The sequence below is a fragment of the Ixodes scapularis genome, unplaced genomic scaffold (assembly GCF_016920785.2).
Source record: "Ixodes scapularis isolate PalLabHiFi unplaced genomic scaffold, ASM1692078v2 PGA_scaffold4__175_contigs__length_147842914, whole genome shotgun sequence".
Classification (NCBI taxonomy): Eukaryota; Metazoa; Arthropoda; class Arachnida; order Ixodida; family Ixodidae; genus Ixodes; species Ixodes scapularis.
Window position 1 is genome coordinate 63,760,827 of NW_024609879.1, and position 24,001 is coordinate 63,784,827.

The 24,001-nt window shown below is 47.8% G+C and overlaps 1 long non-coding RNA gene and 3 pseudogenes across 1 annotated transcript; 3 read left to right on the forward strand and 1 right to left on the reverse strand.

The window, feature by feature from the left end:
- The first annotated feature begins 1,303 nt into the window (after positions 1 to 1,303).
- LOC121837776 lies at positions 1,304 to 4,845 on the forward strand (annotated as a pseudogene).
- A 5,727-nt stretch (positions 4,846 to 10,572) lies between these two features.
- LOC121837580 lies at positions 10,573 to 14,220 on the reverse strand. The gene is made up of 2 exons (XR_006078223.1): positions 13,858 to 14,220; positions 10,573 to 12,439 (listed from the first exon to the last, which is right to left on the reverse strand). It is a non-coding gene; the product is annotated as an uncharacterized LOC121837580 (long non-coding RNA).
- A 3,074-nt stretch (positions 14,221 to 17,294) lies between these two features.
- On the forward strand, positions 17,295 to 18,390 carry LOC120842384 (annotated as a pseudogene).
- A 787-nt stretch (positions 18,391 to 19,177) lies between these two features.
- Positions 19,178 to 22,280, forward strand: LOC115315768 (annotated as a pseudogene).
- Positions 22,281 to 24,001: the final 1,721 nt, after the last annotated feature.

Genomic DNA, 24,001 nt, shown 5'->3' on the forward strand with positions numbered 1-24,001 from the left:
CCAAATTTTGTGTTTATCATTCTTTAATTTTCACTCTTTTTTCTTTGTCACTCTGAGGTTAGTTTACCTGGGTGAATTGATTTTACAAGACTCACTAAAGCTATTATTCCAACGCCTTCTTTGGCGAACCAGATTAGCGGCTACTTGATATAAAACATCTAGATAAAATCAAGGCACCTTCCGTTTGGTCCTAACTCATCAATGCTCAGAGCTCCCACCAGTGCGTACCTGCAGTAGCCGCGGTAACGCGGAAACGTTTTATATATGGCTTTTTGTTGTTTAGGGCCCGTCTCTAAAATGGCCGACTGACAACTTCCGCCACGGATTAAACCAGCCAATCGGAGCAGGATTCTGCGGGAAATGACTTCCGGTAAGCGGATTAAATGGAATTCAATACTCTGGAAACATTTTGCGACTGCCCTCGCCCTGATTAGGGCTATGAATACTTCCATGAGCTCAACAGCGTTAAGGCTCCACATGAGTAAACGATAGAGAGGAAAGCACGTAGCTATTCTACATCGTACGTAAAACAGTAGCCGCAGAAAAGCAATTGGGTACACTGACCATGCACTTTGGCACAGCCCCGTGCCGGAGGACCTCCTTTGATGGCACCCAGACGAATGGCCATTTTTCCATTCAACAGTGGAACCACCACGAAAACTGAGGACCACGGACCAACGACGACATAGAGTCCTGGCACCGTATATGAATGCGGTGTCAGGGATGGCTCTCCCGAACATTTACAGCTTCATCGATCTGATCAAACGAGATGAGGCCGTGACAAGTGTATATTTGAAGCAGCTTGCAAATAGTAGTGCCGTGCAAGCTAAGGGGCAGAAGTGAGTCAGCAAGGAACGCTATCAGAATTAGAGTGTCGCCTTCCTGATGGCACAATTTCCCCGTTAGACTTCCTTAACAAGACAAAGTCATTTTCTGGTCTATAAATTTTGTCTTGTGCGAACGAGGGGTCAGCATTTGATATTGTGAACTAAATCAAGTTGCAATCATATTAGTGTCTTTGGAAGTGCTCATTTGGGTCACTAACCTAAGTAGCAAAATTTTGTACAAAATTCGAAAAATCGCCAACGTAGTGTTCCCATGAACAGTGTCGCGCAGTGTACATGGTCCATTTCGCACTTGCACGATTTTGGGACCATCTTAAAAAAAATTTTGTAAGTGGTTGAAGTAAGAATATTTTATGTTTAGGCTTGTCTGAAAGTTGTATATTTTAAGAATATGTTGACATGCAAAGCTATTTCAGAACATATTCTTAAGCAAAAAAGGTTTGCAGACCAGGGTTGAATGATGGAGACTTTTCGCGAAGAGTTTGTGATGTGCAGGGCCTTATACAAATGGGTTGAGACGGGACGGGTTCAAACAGAAAAGTTGTTTCGGGCGGTAATGGGTCGAAACAGGACGCACAGTAATAGCCAACAAAACTCAAGATGCCAGACAAACGCCGGGAGCCACGCCCTTTTGATTGATGTTCAAACCACCCGTGTTTCACGAAACCCCCAAAGACATTGGGAACTGGCTGCTGCTCTATGAGCGGACCACCAAGTTCAACAGGTGGGACGGGACACGGAGTGAACAAGTACCTGTGCATGGCGCTCGAAATAATGCGCAGAAGTGGTATATCATGACGCTCCGTGGGATGAATGCACCGACTACGTGGGACACCTGAAAAGCTGCTCTCAAGGAAACGTTCGGGAACTGTAGTATGCGGGAGTGGGCCCACCTGCGCCTCAGCCAGCGCTTCCAGCTGCCGAAGATACCCAAGCAGCACTTCTACTACGTGCTGCCAATCTGCGCTTGGGTGACCGAAAACATGACGGAGGAGAGGCTCCGACAGCTGACCCACAGATTGAGACAGAAATGCTAGAACGAGATGTCCTAACAAACCCGCGGACAACGGCGGACTTTCTCTTCACCCTACAGCGTCTGACCCAGGCAAGCCAAATGGCCCAGCACAGTATGTGGGCCATGCCATCGCACGTCTTGCCAGGATTCAACATCCCCCCATTGCAACATGCGAGCCAGGCAGCACGTGGCCACCAAGCTTCACCCGACCTCCAAGAAGCAGCCTTGCAGGCGGCAGCAGTTCCCGATCTGTACCAAGGGCCCACGCATAAAGAAGCAAAGGCCAGCTTTGTTTTTTTATGTTCAGTGATGTGATTGGCCTAAGCCATTTGGGAGCACCTTTTGGAGCAGCCAAAACAGTGTTTTAGAGCAGCAAAATTGGCCTTTGGCGCAGCCGGAACAGTGTTTTGGAGCAGCAAAAGTGGCTTTTGGAGCAGCCCAAACACTGTTTCGGACCAGCAAAAGTGGCTTTTGGAGCAGATATTCTTAGAAAAATAAAACTATTTGTTTTAATTGCTGGACGAACGAAGGGCACTTTGTGGTGTGTTGTGACAGAACTCGCTGTTTGTGTTTTACTGCTGAGACATCCCACAAGTGTACAGTGTTATATGCGTTGCCGAGCAATTTTGAAAAGAACACTTGCCACCGTTTTACCAATTCCCGACGTGCCAGATTTTTTTCAAAAGTAAGCAAACACAAAACAATGAATTGCAAGCGTCCCGGCTGGCGCCTTTGTCATGCAGTCATGTTCACATGCACGTGAGGGCAACTTCAGCAGGCTTGCAGTTGCACGTGCTTCGTTGATCGAGCGGATACAACGGCTGTTCAATCGAAACCGAAACAATGCCGAACCCCTCCGTAGCCAACTGGTTCCCAAATAGTGTGCCAGATGTAACCGTCCAGCATAAAAAAAAAAGCAGTCGAGCGATCTGTCCTTGCCAGTCCGGCAGGCGATGTACAAGTTAAACGCACAGAAAAAAAGAACCTGAGCGCATCGATGCATGACATCGCGAGCCAGGGTCAAAAAGTTCTTGGAGCGCTCTGTGCAACGACCAAACTCGAGACAAACAAGCGCGATGTGCGGGTTCAACGTCCACACATTGTCTTCTTTGCTTTAGCTCACTTCTCTTCACCAACTTTCTTTCGCGGCAGATTTTTCACGGACCGGGCTCCCTCTCGAAAGAAAGTCCACCGAGAGAACCTAGTTAATCAATATTTCGACAAGCAGTCTTTGAGTTAGAGGGATTTTTGTAGTAGTGTACGATTTAAACAAGGAGAGGAATGTCCATGAACAAGTTTAGAAAGCGCCATATCTGCAGCGACGTGGGGACGGCAACACCCGACGTCGCGCAACCACGGTAACTGTGGTCACGCGAGCGTTTCAGCTCACAAAGTAACTCCGCCGCCCAAAAAAACGTGGTTTTGTTTCACAGCATGACGGCATGCTGGCACCTGGCACACTAGCATCGGGGCGTCCGCATACGCTTGCGTCTATCGTTGAAAAAATTTAAAAAGACGCGAGACGAGATTTTCGAGACGACGAGGGATGAGGGCACGAGCAACGTTGGGCACGAGGGTGCGAAACGCGAGACGGCGGCAAGGAGTTTAGGACTAGGGGTGTCGCGAACTTTTATCGAACCGGACTTTTAGGTCGAACTTTCGGGGTTCGACTGGGTCGAACCGGTTCGACGAACCTTCGAAACTTTTCACCAGATTCAACCGGTTCGACTTTGTGGACAGTGTGGCCAGACCTTGATACAAACATGTCTCGGTTTGGAGAATTTATTTTTATGCAAAGGGTTATTTTATTTTATGAACAGTTGCAATTAAAAGAAACCAATTCCAATCACTGCAGAAGTTAATCTTATTTTTTGTACTGTATTAACTGAAATAGCCAATGAGGGGTGCCCTTAATTCATGCCTTAGCCATCACCATCCAATCCGAAGCCAACTGGACAGCCTGTCGCGCATGCGCACACGAGTCGAACCTCAATACAAGCTTCGTCAATATTTCCACTAAAAGTTCGAAAAAGTCGAACCTGGTCGAACTCGAAACTCGGCCGGTTCGCGACACATGCGGAATTACAGTTCTCAGTTTAGTTTCGGTTTTGAAAGGTGACCGAAATTGCTCATTTGGCACAGGCTTGGCGCAGACTACCTACATGTTGGCAAAATGTAGCAGGATGTAGCAGGGTTAGCCCCTTGGCGCAGTTTGGCGCAATCGGAGCAGCAATCACATCACTGATGTTGCAGACAACTACGGGAAGCGCGGTAGATCAAAATGCTAAAGTGTAGCGAGGAGAATTAATATGCCTTCACTACTTCTGCCCATAAAAAAAGCATAGAATGGCTGTACACCAAGATGGATGTCAGCAAGATTGAGAATTGGAATGACATCCTGTGAAACCAAACTATACAAACAATAGGTAGAAAGCCAAACCATTTTCAGAGGGAGACTATGTACGAACGACACTCGCCATGCATCTACCAAATGAGGAACCACATAGTTTGCTTCCCCACAAAAGAGTTCAGCAGGTAGTGGGATAAATGCTTCCATCAAGGAAGGATGTGCACTTCCTTATAGAAATTGGTTTGAAAACCAATTGCAACAAGACAGCAGCTCCTCTTGGACAACAAGGATCCAGGAGAAAGCACTGCCCCCCACACTGGGTCACACACGAAACATATTGCATTTAACCCTTCCGACAAAGTCCACCAGAATTCAGGAGCTTTCAAAAAGGCTAGGCCCCAAAGAAACTACTTCTCGGAGATTGCATTGTGTCATTTAGCAGCTCCTCGCAACAAGCAACGAAGAGGAATGGGCATGTGCAGAAATGAGGAACTTAAATCCCCAGAAAACTTGGCATCTACAAACCCTTCAAGCTTTAACTTCTGAAAAGTTTCCAGAAGTATCAAGCCTTTGAAATCTTAAATATGTTGAATGAAACCCGTGCAAAGATTAAACCGTTTCAATCACAGGCTTAAGATATCTGCACTTGACTTGGGCATCTTAGAGAAAAGTCTTATCTACAAGTTATTGGTTCAAATGTCAGTAGTACTGCAGTGTTTGATGTATGAAAGATAACTGTTTCTGGTGTCTCTAACAAAATTTTCAGAAACCAGGAAAAAGGATGTCCTGTCAGAAGACATGATGGCCACACACCTGACAGGATGTCCGAGGAGCTGCGTGATAGTAGAGTAAGGGCCAGTGGTGCAAGTACCAGCAAATCCAGGAGTAGCCACAACACGGGTAGCAGCAACCCTGCTGGCCGTGGAAGGGAGACTGGTGGTGCCAGTAACGGCATGGCTGTCACGTTGCCACGGGCACCCGAGTCAGGGAAAAGGAACAGACCCGTCTGCCACCCTCGCAAAGTCGGTGATTGAAGAACAGAAGTTGCTCCGTGGAGGAACCTCGGTGCCGGGAGTTCACTCTGTGGGAGCAAGAACTGAAGATTCAGGAGAAGGCACTGGCCATGCAAGAGAAGCTCAGAAAAGTCATAATGTTTTTTGTTTTTTTTTAATAAAACAAGTTAGAGTGGAAGCTGTGGCTTTAAAAAACTGAGGTGCTGCTTTTTTTTTTTTTTTGCTGACAAATTACTTTGGGCTTTCCATGAAAGCAACATAGTCTTCAGACCCCATAATAACATGTTTAGAACACATGGTGCTTGCATGACATCACAACAGCAACAATGGGGGCATTTAGTCACCACAGCTGGCATCCAGAGATACAGAGGTCCACATTCCAAAGGTCGACAGTAAATCAGAGTGTGTGGCAACCATCAGCAAGAGAGCAATCATACAATGTAGAATACAATGAACAGGCATATTGCATAAACTAGAGAGAAAAATTAGAAAAGAACAAGCATACCTGTCAAGTCAGAAGAAACCAAATCCGGAAAAATGTCTAAGCGGGAGGGGGGGAGGGAACGTTTTTAAAATGAATTATTGATAAAAAATTTACCTGAAGACAACTTCATTATATGAATATTGGACTGCTCATGCTAGCGAGATACAGCTGGGCATCACTATCATTGCAGCAATTTGTTGCAACGGCAAAGACTCCTTGTTTAAGTGTGGGGAGGGGGTAATTTGCGTCTTCCCGGAGATTTTTTTGTCAATTGTCAACCGTACAAATTGGTCAAAATTCAGGAGTCTGCCGAGTAATACGGGAGGCTTGGCAGGTACGAACAAGCCACACACAAGCCCCTTATGCCATGTCCTATCCAATTGTTGAAAACATTTCTTTTGCCAAGCATGCTGCTGAAGTGTTCCAAGACATAGCAAAGGAATTGATTACATCATCACATCGAAGCATTGAAAACTTTACTACAAAACTTGAATAAACTCCAATTAGGAAAAGCTTTTTTTTTTTGTTTTCCTATACTCGTTTTCACCTCAGGAACAGCAATAAAAAAAAGAAGTCACACTCCTTGCAAACCCCATTACAATTTATAAAAGCAAACAACGTTGCCTAAACCCATTTTATTAAAAAAAAAATTAGTTACTAGAGTAATATTTTTGCAGTGTAACCTAGGCTGAATAAATTTTTTTTTACTAAAGTCCTGCTAAGTATTTATAAGCAGCATTTTGCAATATTGACCCTAGGAAATAAACTATTTTTTACGTGGACATTTCCTTAGGGCATACAGGACGCAAGTGACAGGCCCGTCAAAATAAATCTGACGTTTGTCTTCCGTAAGATTGGTCAAATAAAATTAAAGGGCGCAGGAGAAGTGCCTCAGAAAGTTTGGCTGAAGTCTAATGCTCGGTGTCACTTTATAAACCAGTGTAAACACATCTTTATTTGTTTGAACACATGCCCCTTGTAAACTTCAGTGGCATCATCCACTAAAATTAAACCTCTTGTTGCCATAAACAACACTGGATTTCAGGCACCAACGAAAATTAGAACAGCTTGTGCAAATTTTTTGCCTACACAAGAAAAGGAAGCGTCGTCGTTGCTGCGTATGTGCCGAGCTCAACCCACGTTTTGGATTTAAACATAGACATGACGCCATTTCTTTGTGTATTTGAAGATTTTCCCCTAAGCTATTCTAAAACTCTGAACTCTTAAGCTGTCCGAGACAGTTTCTTACGCGGGAAGTCTCAATCTCTGTGTTCAAATAAATTAATTGAACTGGTTATCTAAAGAAAATCAATGAACCACTTCAAGGAATGCCGAAATGGGATTCAGCACAGTATACAGTTTCTTAAAATGCATACGCAGACCAACCAACCGAATGCTTATATTGCAAAAACAATTGAGATTGTCGAACACACGTAGGTGTGACATTCTAAACAAACAAATCGCCTGGTGTTGACGTACCATTATTCCTAGCATCAGATAAAATGAAGTTAAACGTTCGTTGCCTATCCCCTCTACGAGTTCCCTCACATCATCAAGGAACTGTTTTCAATCTATTATGAGAATGAAGTATGATGCTTTCAGAAAACACACCTAGTCTCCTTACGCTGACTACTCTTGACACATTCCAATCCGATCCTAAATGCGCGATAAGTATGTGCGTTTTCTAATTGCAAATGTTCCGCCACTGTTAGTAAACAAACTTGAATTGTCATAAGTAAAGGACCTTTTAACCCTCGTGCTCTCTTAGTCATCTACGTAATTAACAAAGCTCAGTGCTAACGTTTTGCCATCCTCGCACGCATTCGGTGTGTCGACAATGAAAATAGTCAAATCGTGCTAAGAATTTGACTGCACAAGTTGTGCACATTATGACGTAATGCAGGGGTCGGACACCCACGGCACACGGTGGTTTTATGCAGCCCTTGACACGAGCCCAGAGAAGGGCCCCCTCCCCGTCCAGCTTCCTCACAGACTCAAGAACCAAAGGAAGTTAGGACCACAATGGGGGTTAGACAGGAACAAGGAGCATTTCCGATTGGCATTGTCCAGCACCCCCATACTTGGGCACAGAATGTCTTCACTTATTTTGTGCCTTTTTTTGCTTGCCCTGCCCCTTCCTGCCCCTTCCTGCCCCTGCCTGCCTGCCTGCCTGCCTGCCTGCCTGCCCTGCCCCTGCCCCTGCCCCTGCCCCGCCCTCTTTGCGATTTACCATCCAGCCCCCGTCCCTGTCGGCTTTGTGACGACTTGGCCCGCCACCGCAGAAGGTTGCTGACCCCTGGTGTAATGCAATTATGTAGTAGATATAAGTATCATGCTACTTTTTAGGGGATAAGACAAGAAAGCGAGGTGAAACGCGAAGAAAAGCACAAATGCCACGCATTTGCCAAGGCGTGGAGGGGAGAGCGGAGTGACGAGTTAAAGCAATCATCTGTGTCACGCGATTCCAAGATGGCAGCGCCCGTGCGACTGATGATGAAAAGGTCAACAAGCTTCGTATAAATAAAAATTTTAAAAACATTTCTGCACTCCTTTTTTAAAAAACTAGATGTCTAGCATCCTTTGCTTAAAATCTAGTCGTTTCCAGGCATGTTTCTAGCGGGAATCTGTTCTGAGAGTTGACAACACTGGCAGACCACTGCAGTGGCAGTGGTCCACATATAAACAAGAGCAGCCAGGGAGATGAATATGGATCTTTGAAAGTGCCTCCAAGAAGGTATGGAGACCTATGAGAAGAGTATCATATTCTTCAAATGGGAGATTTCAATGCACACCTGGACAGCCTGGATGGGGCCACTGATGTCAATGGTCAAGAGCTGTTGGGAACAGTGGAGCAGTTCAAGCTGAACCTCAGTAACTTGCACCCGAAGTGCAAGGTTTTTTTTTTTGTCACGTGGTCGCCAGGGGACCGGAAATCCTGTATAGATACAAGCGCTATGTCACCCTATTTGTAGGGCTGCTTGACTAGGATGGTCATCGATGAAAATGGAGAACACAAAGTTGGGAGTGATCACAACAGAATTTTGATGGAATTCAGCAGGAGAATACGCCTCGCAAGTGGGCTCATTTTCGTCTTCTGCGCATGAGAAAGGAGGCGCGAAGGCGGGAGAGGAGGTTGATGACGATTCCGGCTAAGCTCCGCCCTCGCACATGTCGGGGGAGGCCGGGGGGGTAAACAAACATCGGCGTCGGCCATGGCGGCCGTGCTGTAGCGGCGACCGCGAGTCTTTTATTTATTGTAGCCCGGTTAAAATTTGCCGAGTTCAGAAGATCGAGCAGCTTTGTGCACCTTACGATTCCTCCGTCGTCTGCTAGAAGCATTTCGAAGATTCCAAGATGAAGACGACGAAGAGCATCAAGAGAAGGCGCTTGCCTAGCCTCGCGATTGAAACGCCGGTTGCGCCGGTCACTACGAGACCGCCGCCCGATTGTACCGGTAAGTTGCCTTTTATCTTGTTCTTCCTTTACGAACACAACAGATTTTGCCTTCTAGCGGGTCTTTATAAATCTTGTGTGGCGGAGTCGATAGGCGCTATTAATCAAAAAACAGCCGAGAATGTAGCGTTTTCGCGATCCTCCGAACCCCATCTTCGCAGGTGATATTTAGAAATATATACTCGTCATTTCGACTCGAAACTGCACGGAGGCCGTATAAACTATGTTCCGTTTCATTTTAAAGGCGATCGAAGTTAAATCTACATGGACGAGTCCCGAGCTTTGATCATAGCTGCCATGCATGTGCGATCTTGCAGTGCGTTCTCGCGTTTGTAATTTTCGCTTCGTTCGCACTTAGATGAGACGCAGTACAGTCATACATCGTATTTGGTATAGTAGTTGCAGTCTACGGTTATAATCATGGCACTGTAGAAAAGCACAGAGCTCAAAACTTACCACAAAAACGCGATCGTTTTTTGTTTTTGTTTTTTTTCTTTAAGGAATGAAATTGGAATGGCTGTTACGTGTAATACAGTCAACCAACTCGGACAGTACAAATTTGCCGTTTCACATTAGCCAGTATGAGTGAATTGCCAACGAAGTACCGATGCCGTCTTTCTGCAAAATGTGTTGCGCAGTGTATCTTCGAACCACATCGACGCTGTCAGTGTCTGACGTGTTTTGTGTGTCACTTGTCTCCTTTTTCGTTCCCATACCAAGATGAAAATTCGGATATCGTGCACTATCCAAGCCTAGCTAATGAGCGCCCCAGGGATTTGACACGGGAGTAAATAATGGCTAACATGTGCATATTTTTGTTTTGTTCGCTCAGCAGACTGGGTCAAGCAAAAGCCAGTGTGTAAGTGACAAACTTTCTAACATCATTTGTCATTTCTAGGTCCCAGATGGGCTGTTGACATCCAGAAACACTCCAACAGATGGTGGTCATACAGCGATTGTGAAGAATGTGAAGACAGTCCCATTTGGATCCACATTCCTAGACCACTCATTGATAATCTTTCCTTGTCGCATCAATGCCCAAGTATGCCAGGCACCGAGTGACTCCTCGCATGTGTTAGTGATGGAGGCTTCAGTATTGTCGCTGCAGATAGGGCTCACCCTCACACCAAAGCTGTTGGTGGTGTACCTTTCCATGGAATTGTTTGGTTGATCCCAATTTCCTAGAAACGCCAATATTCAGTTTGGTGTGCCTTGCGGCTGAAGTAGATTCGTCAGCGAGGTCTAGTCTCTTTCCTGGGGGTAATACCATGTCAGCTGCTTTGCATGAGCCACTTGGAAACTGTTTGGACTGCTCTAGAGCACTTGTAATTGACCTTACCTGTTGTGTCCATGCTAATGCTGAAATGTAAAGTTCACTGAACCAAGTTTTACTAATGAACCAAAACAATCAGTGGAAAGGATGAATGGCTTTATTTGTTTTCTCGAAGTATACACTGTTTCATACATAATACATGATGCTGGCAACGCTACTTTCATTAGCAGACAGCTTAGTCTACACTCTGTTTCACGATAGCTTGGTGAACTGTGGAGGCTACGGCTCCTGCGACCCAGTAAGAATGTCGGAGCGAGGCACATGGCAGCATGTCACAGGAGCGTTTGTGTCACCGCGCCAAATGCAAGGACCACCTACCAGAACCAGCTGTCGTCTGCTCAGAAACCAAACAACTTCGGATGGACGTCCACTTCAGCAACATTACCGTCCGCTAGAGTAGCGAGCTCTTCAGTAACACTTTTATGAGGCAACCACATGCTCAATTTGCCCATGAATCTGTGGCGGGTGCTGATGCTAGGGCGATGGTTTGAGCGGAAGTGGTCGATTCACGGCTACGATTGATTGAACATCGATCACAAGCCATGTTTTTCTCAAAAGTGCTGATCTATATTAAGTGTTGCTAATAAGTAACATATGTCTTAGTCTTTCTTCAGTGTCGTGTAGTGTTGCGGTCCGAAGAATCCGACGGCAACACTACTAAAAGAAGAAGAAGAAAAAATAAAAAAAAAAAGCCTAGAGCTATGTTTTGTCGCAGATGGCGCTTTTGCTGTGGCGATAACGAGGACCCGACCGTGGTATGTTGTCATGTGCCTGGCTCCGATGCTCTTATTGGGTCGCAATGTTTGCCAAGTGACCGTGAAACGGAGTATAATGTCTCACCTGTCCACACTATAAAACAAATGAGATGCCAGGTGTAGCCACTCTCGCAGCTGTAGCCCTTACATTATTGCTTGCTATGCTGTTTGGAAGAATACATACAAAAATCAGTTTACAAAGCCAAATCTAATTTTTTGCACTCATGCATGTTATGAAAATAAAAGCATCACGCCTGAACACCAACATCTGTCTCTAAATTATTCCTTGCTGAAATGAAAAATAAATATACTGTGAATATGAACCGATACAATCTCAAACAGGTTTAATAATGGATTCAATAAACAATTACTTCAATCTGCAAGCTTGAAATCAAGTATGCGTGTGCAATAAATACCCTGGTCTTTCGACTATCCCCGTTGACACTTGTTCTCGAAGGATAGGGACTTCGTCGATTTCACGGCAGTTCAAGCATTGGTCAGGTAACATGCTCGTGTTTATAGTTTCGGCTGTGCTATAGGAATAACAAAAGTGAGTTGTGTATTGCTGAGTCAAAGCAGAACTCTCAAGTCTAAACGGCTTGTTAAAAATGCACTAAAGCTGGTTTTGACTTCATAATTACATGACTCGAACATAAACTACTCCCTTCACCAAGTCTAAGAATTCACAAATAATCTGTGAACATGTATTCTGCTTTTATCTTCATTCACTTATGAAACTGATTGCGTATATAAAATATCCAATCAGTCTTCCACACCTCCCCATTGCGAAAAGGAACAGGGAGATTCGTTGGCTTTTTTTTTTCTCGCCAAAAAGCAGAAAAAGAAAAGGAACAGGTTTCAATGTGCACATTACGTTGAAGTGGGACAGTTACGGAAACAAATTTTGCATCTTCAAAGCTCATCAAGTAGGCAGATTACTTTCCAGTCATAAGAGAATAAAGTCAGAAACAACTTCAGCTCGCCTTCAGTCAGATTTTCCCTTTAGATCCAGGGACGTTTCACCTTCATAAGGTCACCAGTACCAATTGGCATCCATTTAGGACTCTGTAATGGTACATGTACAAGCTTGACCTCAAGGTCGCAGTGCCCTTCTTTCATGTGCTTGCAGTGCGACCCCCTCGTGCACTTGGTCCCAGATGGTGAAGCTGGTGCTGGACAGGATGTCGTCCCCTGTAAAAGAGTCGTCCCAGTAGTCAAACGGTCCGGTTACACCCTTGAGCAGCGTATTTGTCCTCCCATGCCATTACTCGCTTAAAATCAGTGAAAGCCTATTTTGAAGCAACAGAATGCATAAATAAACATGTCTATTCCATTCCCTTCGTACCGAACACCTGCCAGCATCCAAGGGATGCAAATCAAAATAAATAACATAGCATTATTTGCTCTTTTGAGACTCCTTGAACTTAAACCAACTCAAACACTACCACAATTTTAAAGCTGGAAACTTCGAGGACACCTCTCCATATACTGAGATTACATGCTTGTATCACTCCTGGCTTGTCCTCATCCTGGCTTGTCCTCAGCAGGGTTGGCCAGCGTGTTCTCATACTCCTGGGTTTTTAGTCTTGGAAGTTAAAGCTTTGGTTTTTGTCATTGCTTGGTTGCTGGTAAATACTGGAGGAAGCTCGTACTGTTACTTTGAAAGATCAAGTTTACAAATTGAGCACTAACCCATATTGATGGCCGGTTACAGAAGCTAGATTTGTCATGTCAAGGAGGTTGTCATAGAACAGTGGGCATGGGACTGAAATTAGCGGCGGAGCGGGCGACCGAGGCGCATTTGGGAGTATCGAAGAAGACGAGGTGTGTGAGTTTTGCGCGAAAGCAGGACGATCGGCCAGAGATGTGAGAATGTGGCGTCGAAAGAACTTCAACCGGGCTGACTTCATGACTGTTATCTGAGCCACATTAACCAGAGGAGGAGAGAGAGTAACAAGTGAACGATACTCTACGGCCGAGGAGGTAATTGACCAGGTTATTTCACCCAAGCACCACAGTAGTCATATCAACGACCAAAAAAAAACAGCGTCCAAACATCAGCACAGCAATACCAGCAGCGTGCCAAGGAATCGGGTTGTGTGTATGTTTATATAGTCTCAAACTCGATCTGCCTTAACGGGCGATGACTCTCCCAGCTGTAGATGACCGCTAGCCTGGGGCCCTTAACGTGCATCACGTAGTAGTGATACACGACCGCACGCCGGTACAATGCTCATCCAGATCGAAACGGGCAAATGTGGGGCTTGAACACACGATCTTGGGTTCTGCAGCACGAGCTTTCACTCCACATTCTCCGAGCTGGTGCGTGGAAGCCCCCTCGGCCACCAATCCCCCGGTGCCAGGGAATAACATATAATAAATGACAACGGTACAGTGGTCTGCAACAGGTAGCTTTTCAGTGCCTTGAGCAACCAGGTTGAGATAACGTGACACTTTCCTGCCATATGTGGCTTGCAAAATAGAGATGTATAAGTCATAAAGCAAGTAATACAAAGTTTTTTTACTAAAGATATCAGCATTTGTATTTGGCTTCCACAACTTCTGAAAGCTACCTCTGAGTGCATAGAGCGGTTTCTTTATAATCTTACCTCCATGGAGAACTTCCCAGCTGGTAACGGGGCCGTGAAACGCAGATCCCCTGGAAGTCTCACAGGCGCCGAGGGCATTACACAGGGCCTGCAACATGTCCTCCGAGCAGAGGGTCCTTTCAGTAGCCCGGCAGCCGGTGGATTCTGTTGGAATGATGGGGTAGGGGAAACACAAGCACTTGCAGATTAACGGACCTAAGAAAACTAGTAGGCAGGTACGAAAACATGCTACTCGCCCCCGCAGCGTTTGCCTCATTGGCGCTTTATGGTGAAACAAATCAGCGGTGAGCGACTGATGGAACACGCGTCAGAAGAACAGTGCGTCTTCAGTTGAACACCTTAGGACGGCGCTTTATCGCGTGCGTGAAGCTTTGGCTTAGCCAGGTTTTTTTGGGGCCGGGGGGGATCTGGGGTGCGAGGTACTGAACCCCCCTCCCTCGCTGCGCCACTGGCATGAAGTGACATCGGATGACACTTAGACACGGCGCTATCACTGCTAAAATACGCTACCATCGAACACTGAGTCGTGACTGCGAAGTTTATGATCCACATACAGATATCCTACCACACTATCTGTTTGGACAAGTGGCATACAATCTGTCGCTGGGGGAAAGACTAAGAACAGACGACTGCGCACTCGGCTCGGTCGTACCACACCAATCGCCTAATCCGCTGCTTTTCCGTAACATTCCGTTTTACTTTGCTATACTCCTTTCACGTGCAACTGAACTGTTTGTGAATGATGCGAAGTGTACAGAGACGACGTAACTCACCCCCGCGAGCGCCATGGCGCGGTTCTCCGGGTGCCAGCGTTGCGGGAGATCGGCCTTCGAAAGCTCGGCAGCCCGTTCAGCTCGCCGAAGAGGGCTGTAGCTACTCTTCGATGCTTCACGGAGACACCGAGACACTTGCTGGCGAAAAAGGGTCTCCGCCAAAAAGTAGAAAGGCTCACTCGCGTCGCACATCACCGTGCTGACGTTGGGGGGACTCACATCAACATCCGACCGCCGGAGACCGGGACGCATATTGGTGCTTCGTATGCTCCCAGGGTAAATTCTTTCGCGTCAAACGAAGTAACGTACATTTCGAGGTATTTCCGGTCTCTTTTTTCCGTATGCCGCGTCCTCGTTCAAGCAGTAGCAGTGGATTTCCGGGAGCCACAGAAAAGGCCTTTCGCAATGGCTGCGGAGAAAAGACGACATCGCTTTGTTTACCCCCGAGCTCCCGCCCGGAGCCATCCTCCAATCAGAGCGCGGCGAGGTGACGTCACGCCACCGGCCTGCGCGAAGGAGCAGACGGCTTTCCCTCCGTATAGAAAACGAGAGGGGAGACAACAAAGGCAAGACCTATCTAACGGAACGAAACATAGACCAGATTGCGGAGCAACTGGACGCAACACCGGTGTTGCGTCCAGTTGCTACTGGAATGCCTACTGGGGCATGTGCAACAGGAGCTGAGGAAGAAAAGATGCAGGGTGGGCAAACGCCAGAAGTACAGCCTGAAGCGATGGTGAGACCGGGATGTCAGACTTGCAATCGGCGCCCGAAAGGACGCACGTCGCAAACATCAAACAGCAATGAGAGCCCGGTGGCCCGAGCGGGCTCGATGACGGCTACGGGGAATGCAGAGACAAGAAGGTAGCAGCAAATTCGATTCAGGAGAGGCTTCGCAATGTGGATCTAAGGTTCCTGGAGAATTTGAGAAGAAGTGGTCGGGATGCGCCAAAGAAATTCTAAAGGCACGTGCGGAACTCTCACAGGAACGCGACGCCCAAACTACTGATGCGTCACGCAGAATCGAAAGTTCTCCTATCGGAGACAAAGGGCCTGCAGTTCGTGCCGGCGCAAGTCGCTGCCACGTTTGGAAGAGAAGGCGTCGACGGTGAGGTGGACGAGGTGGAGGGTGAGCCAGGAACAGAGCAGAACGACTCGCACGAGTGGTTGGGTCCAATCGGAAGGGTGGAGCTCGAGAACATTGTAGGTCGGATGCAAGCAAGCACGGCAACCGGACTCTATGGGTTTCCACCATCTCTCCTCAAGAACTTGGGCCCAATGTAGGGTCTTGCCTCGAAGGAATGCCTCAGTGACATGCTGGAGACTGGACAGACACCTCAGGACTGGCGCCAGGGTCGAATGGCCTTCTTATATAAAGGGGCTGGGGAAAGGAGTAGACTATCGGCGTACAAGCCAATCGCGGTAACTTCAAAGCACTACAGAGTCTTCGCTCAAGCGCTGCGGAGGAGGATACAGGCATGGGCTGAAAGAGAGTGGATCTTGGGCGAACCGAAGAATGGGTTCCACAGGGGATGGCACCTGTAGGACAATTTGTTTGCTCTGATGCCATGCATAGAGATGGCACGCACAGAGGGGCGGGAGCTTTGGGCGGCCTTCCACGACGTGGAGAAAGCACACGACTACATCGAGCAGGCTACACAGCAGCAGTCGTTGAGCAAAAAGGGGGCAGCCCAGGAGTGGTGGATGTCTTGAGAGAACTCTATACGAATGCGGAGGTGACGGTGGAGTGGCAGCAGACGCAGCAGGGGACGCAAGGTGTAAAAACCGCACCGCTATGGGGTTGCTTGTCAATCTTTAGAGACTATGCATTATCATTTGTCAAATGTTGTGTTAATTTATTTTGTCCTGTTATTGTGCAACGGAAGTGCATGACATTACCTTGTGTTTTCTTCGTGCATCGAGTGGTTTGTTCACTCGTGCCCAGAGCAGGGTAATTTTGCACCAAGCTTTTGGCTGTGATCTTCATGATGCAGGCATGTTTCGCGCTCTTCAACGCAGATTTGCCACTGCCGGCAACATCGAAAATTTTACTGCACGGCTTGCCTCTTGCACAATGCTGATTTGGGGTGTCTGGCACCATCCAGTCCTTATATTCATCACTGCAGAGCCACGCACCTTGGAACTTGCTTTTGCCGGGCATTTTCTTCACACCGATGACAAAACACGAGTCCAATGGCGGAAACAGTGCGCAAATCATTCCCGGACCAGGTTGGATTCGGATCTGCTCCAATGTGGCCAACCATCCAATGAACATCGGCTAAATCAAAGCTTGAGCAATGGCGAGCAATGGCTTGAGCAATGGCGGGACGCACACATGCTTTTGCGTACCTCCGTCTTTTTCTATGCCTGGTGGCATTAGTGAGCCTTCGCAGGAGTGGCCTTCCGTCGACAGAGCGTGGAAATCGAGTGGCCCATTTGTGGACAATAACAGCTTCGCCAAGCACCGCTGCCTGTAAAGGTGAAGTGTTGTGGTGGGCAGACGTTAGGCCTAATGGCCGGCCTTTATCCGCTGGCTCAATCCGCCGTCAACCGCATCTCATCTGGCTCCTTCTCATCGCCGGTGACGTGCCCCCAATCCTGGTCCGCGGCCCACCTGCCCTCGCTGCTCCCGGTCGGTGTATGACAACGTGGTCGCACTTCAGTATGACGGTTGTGACTTTTGGCTACACCGAAAATGTGAGGACGTATCCTTTGCATCGTATCGCCGCCTCTCCTCATCATCGTCAGAGTGGCTCTGTGCTGCATGCCAACTTCCGCCCTTCGCCGACAACTTGTTCCCGTCCAAGCAGAGCCGAGTCGTGAACTCCAACACCAGCTCCTCCGAACAACCGGCAGTGCAGGCTTTCCCCGTGACCATCATTTCCCCACCGCTCCCCTCTCCTCCGTCAGTGGCCAAGAACACCAATCTGGGAATACGGTTTTCGAACGTGCGCTCGCTGAAAAACAAACTGCTTGACTTCCGCACTTTTCTCCTATCCTACCCAGACACAGTATTTGCAGTTTGTGAAACTTGGCTTGACCGCTCAATACCTGACAGGCTTCTTCTGGATGTGGAAAATTTTACTATCTTCAGGAAAGACCGAGCCTCGAATGGAGGAGGTGTGCTGGTGGCGGTACCCTGCCACATGACCTGCCAGAAACACCAGGACCTGGAGCATGAGCACCTTGAGGCTGTATTCGTCGAGGTAAATCACCACCGGGGAAAAGTGCTGATCTGCTGTGTTTACTGCCCCCAACCTCACAGTCTACATCCTACGATCTCCTCGGCAACTCCCTCAGAAGGGCCGGAATGGGCAATTACCTGAACATTTGTGTGCTGGGAGATTTCAACGCGCATATCGACTGGACGGATCCATCTGCTCCCATCCCATCGGCCCCCTGTGATAATATGCTACTTGATATCATGGAGACCGGCGGGTTCCTTCAAGTTTGTGTGGAGCCCTCCTATATTACACACTCTGGGAAAACGTCCTTCCTAGACCTGGCCTTCATTACCAATCCAGCACTTGTATCGAGCTGTTCCCTTGAGTCCAGTCTCCCTGGCTCCGACCACCACGCAATTTATCTCGAGAGCCTACTCAAGCCGCCAAAATCTGGTCCTCACGCGAAGCGAATCCAGCAATTCTCGAAGACTGACAGAACGCACCTTCAGAACCTGCTGCACCTTGCACCCTGGTCCCTGGTGACTGATGAACCTTGTATTCACGATGCCTATGACCTCTGGTTAGATCTCTTTTAGGCCATAGAAGCAGAATGTATTCCCACAAGGATGACGACTGGCCGGCAGCGACCATAGATCACTCAAGATATCATTCGGCTCTGCCGTAAGAAACGCCAGTTATTCAAGAAAGCACGTAGGACAAAAAATGCACTCCACCTCAGCACAGCGCAGCAAGCACAGAAAATTCTGAAAAAACTAATCTACTCTGCACACAGGGCCTATATGGAGTCGATTGCAGAAAAAGCCATCCACATCCCAAAGCTTTTTTGGGCCCATGTAAACAATCAAAGAAAATCATCCTCCCGTCCTGAATTCTTAGTTAACGGAAGCCAGGTAATAGAACCCGGGGCTATAGCGGAACTTTTCAGTGACCACTTCTCATCGGCTTGGACCACCCCTGGCAACCCCTCACCTCTACCCTCCAACACGCCTCGTTGTAGTTCACCACTTGCATCGTTCGATGCGCGTGAAGAAGATGTTGCAGAAGCACTGCAGCGTATAAACCCATCTCAGAAGGCTGGACCTGATGGCGTGCACCCAGCTTTCCTGAGGATGTGCTCCAACAAACTCAGCCCGATCCTAGCAAAACTTTTCACAAACTCTCGTCATGCCGGCTTTGTCCCCCGACAATGGAAGACTGCCCAAGTCACCCCATTACACAAGGGAAGTGGGCTGTCCAAGTCACTCGTGTCCCCGTACCGGCCAATATCAACTACATCCATCGTATGCAGAAGAATGGAGAGAATAGTTAACCGACATTTACTGGAACACATTGAGCGACACCAGCTGCTTTCCTCGCACCAGTATGGTTTCCGCCCCGGCCGGAGCTGTGAGCTAGCTCTCGCAACCGCGGTTCACACCATCAGTAGTTCCTTAGATGGACGTACACCATGCGAGCACGTCCAACTCGACTTCAAGCAGGCTTTCGATAAAGTTGACCACTCCATCCTATTGCAGAGACTCTCCAACATTGGATTATCCGGCAACCTGTTGGACTGGGTAACGTCCATCCTGCTCGGTCGTACCCAGCACGTAGTCTTCGGCGGGCAGAGGTCTAACACCGCAGAGGTTGTGTCAGGGATTCCTCAGGGTAGCGTCCTAGGCCCTACCCTCTTTAACATCTGTATCGATGACATCACCCGGGTCTTAGGTTGCCGACGACCTCACCCTCGTGCAGCCAATCCGTCGCCCCCTCTATCACCAACTACTCCAAGCGGACCCGGACAATGTTGTCGCCTGGTCAGGAAAAAACAGACTTCCACTGAACTTTGCCAAGTGCACTGTGATGCGGATATCCTCATCCAGGCAGCAGCGTTCCGCACTCCCCTGCTACAACCTCGACGGAGTGAACATTTCCAGAACGACCAGCACTAAGTTGTTAGGTGTCAAACTGGACTGTCGACTGACCTCCCGAGCTCGAAGGATGCTGGGTTTTGTTACCCGTGTCTCAAGAGGGGCCGGGTCAAGAACACTGAGGCACCTCTACACCGCACTGGTGCCGCCGCACCTTGAGTACTGTGCCGCAGTCTAAGAACCCCTCAGGCCACCTTATCCACTTCTCTTGAAAGTGTGCAAAGACGTGCCGCGTACACTATATTGCGGTGGCAGACCCCTCATGTCCCCCGGTACCGGGACATACAGTAAAATACCGAGCAAGCGCCCACTCAAAATTATGGGATAATCGCGGAAAACTTGGGAATGGGCACTTGCTAGGTCCGAGAGCAAAAACGCAGAAGGATAGCATAGTCAGGTGGGCCCTTGCTCGGCCCGGCCGCCGAATTCAAAATGGCGGCCATTTGATGATAAGGCATCATCAACCTCTTCACTGAAGACTGGCACCCCCGTCACACAGCTTGCGTTTCAGCCGTGATTTTCCGTGATTCTGTTGTAGGAGCAATTCATATTTTGAGTCCCACTCGCGCACTCTTTTACGGTCAATTTTGAATTCACGCGATGTCCAGCTTACATTCTTTCCGTGGCGCCTATGCCGTCCAACAACTTCGACTTTCCTAGCGACCGTATACGAGTGCATCGTCCAAACAAGCGAACTGAGCGAACGCAAGCAATGCAGCGCGATGAACACGGAACTAACCGAACCACCGAACCACAAGAAAAAGCGGAGGGGCAGAGGCACACGGGCACACGCGCTAAGCTGTATGCGGCTTTCCATTCGCTAGATCCTCCTTTCCAACGTAGTGTATCTTCACTGCTTCACTCTCGCCACCGTGCCCTTGCCTCTCTTCCTTTGTACACCAGCTCGCCTGCATCTTTTGTTATTTCTGCCATTTTACCTCGATTCCCGCGGCCCCGGAGTGTTGCCGTGTTGCGCCAGAGCCCTTCGCCCGATTCCCGCGGCGCCCTTCACCCCCTTCGCCCGCGCTTTCATGACTCATAACTAGTACCGGTCGCTTCAACTTCAGGAGATAACGACTGTCGGCGGCGACTGGGCGCTTGCCATGTCCTTCGCATATTTTTTGAAATTTGCCTAAAATGGGGGGTGGGCGGTTGATGTGTCCTCCGTTTGTTTTTGAAATCGTTCGAAAATAGGGGGTGGGCTCTTAAAGGGGCCCTGCAAGGACTTTTTTTTACTCGTTTTTATTTTGCGCCGAACCCGAGCGCACTGAACGTAGTAACTTGGTGAAACTTTTCTTTTCTCGAAATTCCCTTTATTTTAAAAGTTATACGCAAACTAAAATTACAAAAACAAGCAAAAAATAACCTCCCTCATGACGTCCTTGGTTGCTTGAGAGTGGCCGTGAACTAGGGGAGGGCTAGTGAGCTTATCAAGCGCTCACGGCTGCCGCACACCATGCCGACGGCGTGAGAGGGCGCCACTAAAGCATGTTCTGGATAGGCTGTATGCAGCGGGCAGCCAGAGCGGCTCTCATTGCATTTGCTGTGCGATTAAATACTGATTCGGCATGACACTTCATTGGCCACAAACGACAGCAAACACGGGGTAAAGATCAGTTTAGAATGGGAGCCACTTTGCGCTGCCATACCGCGAAACGGCCAAAGCGAAAGACAAAGCTTCTCGCCGAAGGCCTTTGGAACGCTCGGAGCCGGTTGGATCTTCCTGTCCATACGACCGCAGCGCCGGCGCATAGATCCGGGACCTTTCCGTGTCGGCGCCTGATCCCACTAGTCCTTTCTAGTATGCGCCGCCTTTACCACCGCTTGGTGGCGGGTATGTCGACGGGTAATTTCTTGTTTCCATACTTTATGAACTGCCTTCGTTTCTTTTCTGATCGAAAATACAGAACAAATACTACTTTTACAAAAAATTGAAACGGTTCGGGCCACTTATATTTTGTATTTCGACTAAAAAGAAGCTATTAGCGCCTCTGACCAGTAGTAAGCCAAGGACCAAAGACGTCACATTTTGCGCGCTTTCGGTACCGCGGGTCGCCCTCGTCGGTGGAGGTGGTTTCCGCGTCGTCCGGTTAAAATATGACGCACTGATATTTAGTTACTCTCTCCGTGCCCGCTGGCTTGCCCGAACCCCAAGAGACGTGGAAAGTGCAAAAAAGGTAGATGCTTAAATATGATTGCAGGGCCCCTTTAATGTGGCATGGGCCCATGCTCGGTATTTTACGGTAGCTACGGATGATTTGCTGGCACGTGTGGGTTGGAACTCTCTGGCCCTGCGCAGGAATCTCCTCGGTCCGGCTTTTGGCAACCTGCCTCCTGCCAGAGGATCCCGAGGTTACTTTTGCTCGGCAGCTGCGGCTGAACCGGAACGGTGGCCTTCAACCACTCTTTGCCCGCACTGATCGGCACCGGAATACCTTCGTCATCAGGGCAGTAAATCTGTGGCGGTCCCTGCCATCAGAGCTGACAGCGGGCCTGAGCGAGAAAGAAGATATAAGACCCATCTGCAGGGGGCAATACCGCACTTGCAATCCTAAGCAACACGCAACGTTTTTTTTTGTTGTTGTTGTTGTTGTTTATGTAACTGCGGCACCACAGACCTCCTGGTATGGGCTTCTCACCTTTTGTGGTGTCGCAACTCTTTCCGAGTTGAATAAATATATTATATTATTATTATTAAATTGAAATAACTTAAACCAAAACAGAAAAAAATCAATAAACATAACAGAAAGGTACAATATATACTTGCATTTCCTATTATAAATAGCCATTCACGGATTTCAGATGTCTAGCCAAAAAATCCAGGGCTTTGAAGGGCCCAGCAAGCCAAATTTACAAATTCAAGAATATTTAGTCTCGCCAAAAAAAAAAAAAAAAGTTTTTAAGGGCCTTGAAAACCCAATTTCTAATTTCAAGGGCTTCAAGGACCTGTGTCAATTCATCCATCCATATCCCCACCCCTTCCCAAAACGAGTCCCGCTTTGAGGCCCGAGGGCCCGAGCATTGTGGTCACTTTACACCACCACCCTTTACACTACCCCTAGTCTGCCCTAGTCCAGTTTCTAAGCCCAAAAACGTTTTCTGACTTAATTAGTTGTCAATACACCTCTGTTGTCTAGTCCTTCCCTCGTATTTTTAAAGAACACATTCAAGGTGTTCCAACCGCGAGCTGGAACTTCTTCAAGGGTCCAGAAACCGTAGAATCGACTACGAAAGTGAAAGGGCTCTTTGAATGACGAGCGGAGATTCATTGTGGCACGACCAGTCAGAACAGAGGCAACATTCTTTGACTTTTCGCATTTTACACTCTTCGGAGCCTCGCAAACAACCACCGTGTCCGAAAAGAATGTATCGCTCCAATGTGACAAGCCCTGTCAACGTAGGGCGCAACGCACAGAAACGGCCCTTGAACTTTGGGCCGCGAAAGGCTACCAGCCTGCCTCGAATAAGCCGCAATATGCAACAGCGCTCTTTGTTGAAAGTAGTGGCGTGCTTACCTTTTCCAGGCCTCTGATATACGTTGAAATGTCATGCTGCTTTTCGGGAGATAAGGAATCAGTCTGCGTTTAACCACGTTTGGACTGTTTGAACGCGCACATGAAAGACGCGGCCAAAGAGGTTGAAACGTTGAAAGCTTTGAAAGGTTGACGCACATACGCTAGAGGTTCAACTGGCGCTAGTGTCTATGCGACTTCCGGGAGGCAAATTGAAGCAGACAGCAACCAGTCTACTTTTGCAGTGCTCCTGTGCATTCCTATGGGGAAACACGCGCACATTTTGTCTCTTCGCCGGAAAATAACATAAATAACTTGTGTTATTTCGGTTGTACTGTATAGTGTGTACCTTTATTAACATTATGAAAGTGTAAATGCTTTAGTTACGGCATTTTTCTTTACCACTGAACGATGTCAAAATTCGGTGTATTTCAGGCCCAAACCTCTGTACCATGACAGGTATGAAAAAACGAGCAGCGATTCCAAGCGAAATAACGTTCGAAAGGAATGTAGAATGTGTTCAGGGTTAGCTAGCATTCTGGTGCCGGTCATATATCGCTAATATGCCCGTCGTGTCATTATATGAAAATGACTCCGTCGTGCGCATCTTTACGATCGGTTAAAAACAACACTCGAATGTAAAAAATAAAGTACGTGGGCTACAAAAGGTGTGTATTTTTATTATTTTCTATGTCAAGCAGTTTTTATCGGGCACCTGTTTTCTGGCTTCTCCCTTCTTCTGCAAAGATTTGGAGCGTGCGGGT